Here is a 7539-nt window from a genome sequence, read left to right as displayed (position 1 = left end):
ATTGGATTATTTAAGATCTCTATGTGGTCTCCTGATACTGTGGGTATTTTTACATTTTTTAAGGTATTTCTACCTTTTGCATTCTCAGTTTTGTTAGCCTTTAACATTGGTCGCTTTTCAAAATGGAGGCAATAAGATGGTGCCAGGCAGGTAGGAAGACCTGAATTCATATCTGGCCTCACAGATGTGTGTGTGTGCGACCTTGGGTAAGTCACTTAACAGCCATTTGCCTCAGTTTCCTCAGCTGTAAAATGGAGATAATAGTATCAACTACTTCCAATATAGATATTGTAAGGATTAAATAAGACAATTCTTGGACTTAGCACAATGCCTGGCTCTTTGTAGGTGCTTACTAAATGTTAGAAATTTATTTTAATTATTATCATCATCATCATACTTCAATTATGCCTTGGGATAGTCCTTGAGCTATTCTTTGGGGTGACTTAAGCTTCAGGAAAAATCTTTAGATTCCTAAGGGGATCCCTGAATTTTCCAACCTCTGTTTCATTATTTGTTCTGCTGAGTGATAGAGATAGTCAAATATGTACCCAGAGTATTGACTCTAGCCTGGAGGGAGAATCAGACAGAATGACCAACACTCAAATCCTGTGGTCAATGTGAGTCAATAAGAAACATTTGGGGCAAAATTCATCAAAAGTGAGTGATTTTACCAAGCATTTTGGGTATCCCTATCCTTTCTTCTCTAATGCCCTGGAGAAGGAACTAGCATAGGCAGGGAGAAAGCCTTAAGGGATACCCTGGGGAGCAACTTGAGAGAATTATTGATATGATCTTATAGAAAAAAGAATTTCAATTGTTTAAAACTTGTTTTGGATTTGGGCTTTCAATTTTAAAATCTTATTTCCTCAAGTGGGGAAAAACATGGTCCTCCTTTCTACTACTTCTGCAACTTTGGGAAAACTACTTAACATCTCTGGACCTCAGTAGTCTTATCTGTTAAATAAGAGTTTGTATTAGATAGCTTCCCAGGTCCCTTCCAGTTTTAAATTTCTGATACTAAGAAATAAGCCAAAAAGTATTTTTATTTTCTTCACACACAAACACACACATTTTAATCTTCTTTACACTCTATCTATAATAATAAGTATGAATTAAATGTTTATTTAGAATGATTAATGAATAGAATTATTAAATGTTCCTCACATTTCATGTGAATTTAAAGGTGTTTTTTAGTTTAGGACAGAAATTCTAAATAATTATAATCAGTCACGGTGCTTAACGATAGAGAAGACCAAACAATTCTCTCATTTCAATAGAGTAGAGGACCCCAGCTGTAGAACGTTCCATTCTCTGACATATTGTATCTGTTGTTTTCCTTAACTGACTTTCTTTGTTACAAGGTAAGGTTTGGTGAATCTGATTGGGGGCAGGGGTAGAGGGTGGTAAAATATCCAAAAATCATTGATATAAAAAAAGGAGGACACTGACAGGACACTGACAAAACTTATTTTTAAGCGTCGGTCGAGATCTTCCTTTTCAGCTGTGTCAAGGTCAACAAACTGACCTTTCCAACACCCGGAGAGTGGATTTTAGTGCTTGTGAGCAGGAATACGAGTGTTTGGGGCATCAGAGGACTGACCGGTGGGTTATTCCTATCTGTAACCATCCACTAAGTACCATGCCACAGACTCATCATATCTCAGGGTCACCTAATAATGTTCCCTTTGGTTTTCCTCCTGGCCACTCAAGAGTTTCCTCCCTCAAATGGAACTGGGGAGATCCATCCATCATTGTCCCTGAGGTCCAAATATCGGAAAAGTCTGAAAGCACAAGAAGCAGATGCAGGTTCTTTGAATTCCAGAAAATTCTGAATGAAAACAGCAGTTGAGAATGGAATGGCTTTGCAAACCCAGACTCATTATTCTCTGGCTTCTATGCCTTGTTTTTTGGCAGGAACTCTTGAAAATCTGCAGCCCCAGTTGCTCTGGCTCCAAAAGGAGCAAAGAAAAACCTGCCCTCCTGGGGATCCCTGAGCTTGAGAGTCTGAAACAAAGAGCCCCACTTCCCTGTCCTCTGATGCTTCTCTCCCCCCCTGCCTCCCTGCCTCCCTGCCCATCCACGTTTCTTACAAACTCCAGGCCAATTTTCTCCAAGAAAACCTTGGCCCTTACGGGGATTATTTGGGCCCTGCTCTGGTTCCAGTTTAACTCCCTGGTCCTTTATGCTAGGGCCGCCGTAACACGATGCCTGTGAGTTCTGAGCCAATTATGGGCTGAGCCAGGGTGGTCTGAGAAGCTGGGCCTGCTATTCATGCACTTCAGAAATGTCTATGTTATTTCTCAAATGGGTCAGCAAACTGTCATGGATGCCAGGCCTTGGACAGAATGAATTTTGGATTCCACTCAAATATTTAAACTGATGCTTCTCTTCATGGTCAGCATTCTTTTTTTTCTTAGCCAGTTCTGAAGATCGATTCCTTTAAATGAGCTCGGAGATTATTTAAATCCTGGGCTTCTCTTCTCCTTGGGTTAGGGTGTAGAGGGGAGGGGGCACATTTTAGAGATCATGAAAGCTCCTCTCAGAAGATCGTTTTAGAGAGAAAAGGAAGGTCTTGACTCTTTTAGCTAATCCGAATAGTTTACGGTTTGCTTGTCCTAAGAGCCTCTAGCTGGCCTGCTGGGGCCAGGTGGTTACATTCGCTGACATTGCCCATCTCGACTTTTTTTTTTGCTTAGGAATGACATGTAAATTCATTCTGTCTGTCTTCATCTGCTTTTGGAGTTTTCAGGGCTAAATGCAGTGTTTATACACACCACCAAGCTGCATTCTATCACTTCATTTTAAAATAGCCACAGCTGATTTCATTTTGAAAAAGAGCATTTCATGAAAATCATTTCCCCTATAGGAAATCTAATTTTAAGTCATAGAATTCAGGCAATTTCAATTTTTAACTAGTTTTCCTTTTCTCTTTCTCTCCCTTCCTTCTGCTTTCTTTTCCTTCCCTCCCTCTTTCCCCTCTCTCTTTCCCTCCCTCCATCTTTCCCTTCCCTTCCTTCTTTCCGTTCTTCCTTTCCTTCCCTCCTTCTTCTTTCCCTCACCTCCTTGCTTCCAGACAACAAGCAATCTGCACTTCATTTTTAACATAAATGAGCCCCGGAATCTGTGCCTGGAACAGCATGAGCCTTCATTATTGGCTAATTTTTGGCTGGCTAATTATGGCTGACACTGTGAACACAAGTCACAGTTGAAGGTGTTTCCCAAAGGGTGTGGGAGGGCAGTAATATCCCTCCCACCCAAATAAAAGAAAACCACTTTGAAAATGCAGGGGGTAAATTTTCTTTCAGTGGTTGGATCCAGGAATATAGGAGGGCTGTTCTCCCTGCCTAGTCATCCTTGGAATGATTTCTTCTGCTCCAATGTTGCCACTGCTAATGGCCCTTGAGCCCGGTCTCAGTGCTAGTCAGCCTTATTATTTCTACAGTGTGCTTTTAGTTCTCCCAACACATGTATTTATTCTTTCTATCTCCCAATCCACCCTACAATTTGGCAAAAGAGATGTTTTTCTAAGACCACTGGGTCTTTGTTTCATTTATTGCCAGGAACACGAGATGTCAGCTCACCTTTGTTCTGCCATCTTTTTTATATTCTGTGGTTCTAGCAAAATCGAGTGGTGCCAGAAATATGTAGACACAAAATCAGAAACCTGTATTCAAGTTCCAATTCTGCTTCTTGATCTTGGGCCAATGGCTTAACCTCCACCGACAGAAAAAAACATTTATATAACAAGCCCTCGCTATGTGCCAGACACTTTGCTAAGCTCCAAGGATACCATGCTAAAGATGTAGTCTCTACTCTCAAGGAACTTATATTCTAATGGGGGGCACACAATACACATAAAGATGCTAGAAAGTAGGGTGGGGGCCAATGCAACATGCCAAGAAAAAAAGGAGGAGGAGGAGGAGGAGGAATCTAGAGAGTGTCTAGATGAGAGTTGAGGCTCGCTGAGCCTCAGATTGCTCAAATATAAAGTGATGATAATAAAATCTACTTCACAAAGTTAATTGAGCCGTGGTGCTTTGTAAAATCAAAAGGGCCATGGAAGTATGGGTAGTTGTATGGGGTATCTCAAAATTCTTAGTGCTTTAATAGTTTTAAGCTGCACTAAAACTTTTAAGATACTTAGGAAGTATATGCTTCCAAGAACAAGACCAGAGGATGGTGGTAGAAGTAACAAAAAGACAAACTTGGACTTAGTGGGAAGGAAAATCCTAATAATTACAGCGATGGGCTGCCTTCTCCTGATTGGAGTCTTCAAGCCACAACTTGTTGAGTTTATTGTATGATGGATAGTTGAGTCTGATTTTTCTTGATCCCACATAGGATTTTCTTGGCAAAGGTACTGGAGTGGTTTGCCATTTCCTTCTCCAGTTCATTTTATAGATGAGGCCAATAAGGTTAAGTGACTTGCCCAGCATCACATAGCTAGTCAAGTGCCTGAGGATAGATTTGAATTCAGGAAGATGAGTCTGCTGCCCTGAGCTTGTTGTAGAGTTAAAACGAATTTTTTTTTCAAATGAATTATATGGATTGCCACTGACATCCCAGCTGACTCTGAGATTCTGCACTTTGATGCTTAGGGCACGCATGTGCGTGTGTGCGTGCGTGTGTGTGTGTGTGTGTGTTGTGTATTTGTACAGGCATAAAATCTGGAGTATTGTAGTTAGTTCTAAGTACCATCCTGATGTTTGCAAGTATTCTGGTCCAGATGTGTAAGTGCAGCATTGTATACCAAATCGCTGAAAGCTGCCCACTCCTTTTCTGCTCTGTTGCCAACTGTGTGCTGCTTCAGCTTTCTCTCCCAGTCAGCAACAATGAGGGGAAATTCTCTAATCTGTTGACATTCATTTTTTCTGGGAGTTGTCTTGCCTTGGGGCTGCCACTTTTGTTGAATGTGAAAGTTTAGCTTGGAGAGGATAAATCTATGATCAGTCCAGCACTCTGTGTGCCACACATTGCCTTAGCCACTCTCACATCCTGCCTGTCTCTTTTCTTCACAGTGTTATAGTCTATTAAATGCCTGTGTTTGCTGTAAGGATGAATCTTTAAATTTTTACTTCATTTAGGTAAATGGAAGACAGAAGTGGTGATGAGAAGGTCATGAGGCTGTAAATATAACCACAGTGTGTATATATATACATATATATATTTAATATATATATATATTATTTTACTCTCACCTTGAAGTCTTGTGGCAATGCCTTTAAATTTTTTACTGCATTTAGGTAAATGGAAGACAGTAATGGTGATGAGAAGGTCATGAGGCTGNACAGTGTGTATATATATATATATATATTTTTGAATATATATATATTATTTTACTCTCACCTTGAAGTCTTGTGGCAATGCCTTTAAATTTTTTACTGCATTTAGGTAAATGGAAGACAGTAATGGTGATGAGAAGGTCATGAGGCTGTAAATATATCCACAGTGTGTATATATATATATATATATTTTTGATATATATATTATTATTTTACTCTCACCTCGAAGTCTTATGGCCAAGCATTGCCACAAGACTTTGAGGTGAGAGTAAAATAAAAAAATAATGAGATAGAAAAATAGTAAAATGGTATGGGTGGTTTCTTTTGACTCAAGCATAAATTAGATTTAAGTGAGATAGAACTGAACAAAGTTACTTCACTCCCTTTCATATTTATCCAAGTCCAGTGGCAAAACAAAAGTCAAGACAACTAGAAATGGCTCAGGATGCAATGGATAACCTTGGCTTCTTTGATGTCTAACCAAGCTCTAAGCATTCCACAGTACCTGCTTCCCCTACTTTCATTACCATTGAAACAAATTGTTCTCATCTATTAATTCTATAGGGGGAAATCTTCACATGCTAGAGGTTCACCCCTCTAACATACCAGTGAGTTTGAGGCTTGTTGGTTACCCGTAACCCGGTAAAGCTTGTCTGACAAGATGGTTTTATTGCATAGTACAGCTTCTTGGAGCCACAGGTGAGATTGGGTGGCAGGTGGACTCCAAAGGAGGAAAGCGTCCCTGAAAAAAGGGCTCAGCAAGCCCTCACATCAGAGGTACTAGTAGTGTTTCCTGAATACCCCATACATCCCCAACCATGTAGTAGACCCTTAATAAATGCTAACTGGATGACTGATGGCTGGTGGTAGAAAAGCTAACATTAACTTAGCTATTACACTACCCAGTGAATAAATGGAGGAATGGCATCATATCAGTTTTGACATTCACTATAAGAAAAATGGGAAAACAAAAGAAATAGCTGAACAGGACAGTTTCTCATATACTCTCCTGGGAGAAGCAAATAAAGAAGCTAGTGGAGTTGGGCATGTTGCCCAATCAAAGACAAGGAAACCATTTCAGGAGAACATTTGAATCGTGTTGTATTTTGAAGTATTCATTATAATCATTTAAAAAAGAAAGTTACTGTGAAAATAATTTCATTTTTCATACCATCTGTTGCAGAAGATAGAGAGGTAGAGACAGTCTATGAAGATCCACCAAATTAAATTGATATATATTTTAATACTCAGTGATTTCAATAGTGGACATAAGCAGAAATGTCTAAAAATTTATTGGGAGACATGATTCAGGGACAATTAATGAGAAAGGCAAAAGACTTAAAGATAAATACAGAAGCTTGTATATCATGAATATATTTTTCAAAGAGTTGAGATGTGCTAGACTTGGCTGGTACTGAATAACATCAAAAAGGTTAAAAGTGTCTTCATTTTAACAGGCAGAAAATAACAGGCTAATGTGTGGGAACCATTTCTGAATCAGCTGTCTGTGTATAGTCAGACGATTAACGTGTAGGAAGAAAAATCAAAACCAATATCAAATTAGAAGAACAAAAATGATAAGATTTTAAACAAATCCAACCTTAAATAATACAGGGGTGATAGGTGGAACTGCCTGATCTACTGACCTAAAGCACTTCTTTTAGATTTGGGCATGTATACTGACTCTATGGGGATGGATTTGTGCTCCTGCTCAGTAAAGAAGAATTTGTAATTTGCAGCAATCCCTATTGGTCTCTATCATTGCTACTTAGACAGCCTTATTATAGTAACTTCTTAATAAGAATCATTCACTGTTTATAAGTATTCTGGTATGCATTCTTTATAGTGAAGTGTTAATATACCACATCTTATTTATTTTAGAAAATGAGTATATTTTCTGTATTTAATTATAGAAAGTTAACTTAGTTTTTTGAAATTTATTTGCAAATAAAGTTTTTCCATTTGGCAGAAAAACAAACAAACATCAAGATGGTGGATGACTAAATTCCATCTCTTGTCTCTCTTAGTCTTTTCAGTTGCAGCATTTTCTTAGTGGTTTGTCTTATGTTTGCTTTTTCCTATAAGAGGGTGAATGATTGTAGGAAGTAGATCCTACAGCTCAGAAACCTATTAAGTCTTGAACTCATGAGGAGCCACTAGTTGTTAAGAACATTCTCTCTCTCTCTCTCTCTCTCTCTCTCTCTCTCTCTCTATATATATATATATATATATATATATATATATATATAGTTTTATT

Source organism: Gracilinanus agilis, chromosome 1 (assembly GCF_016433145.1).
Source record: "Gracilinanus agilis isolate LMUSP501 chromosome 1, AgileGrace, whole genome shotgun sequence".
Classification (NCBI taxonomy): Eukaryota; Metazoa; Chordata; class Mammalia; order Didelphimorphia; family Didelphidae; genus Gracilinanus; species Gracilinanus agilis.
The sequence above is the reverse complement of the archived record's forward strand: the minus strand, read 5'-3'. Positions refer to the sequence as shown.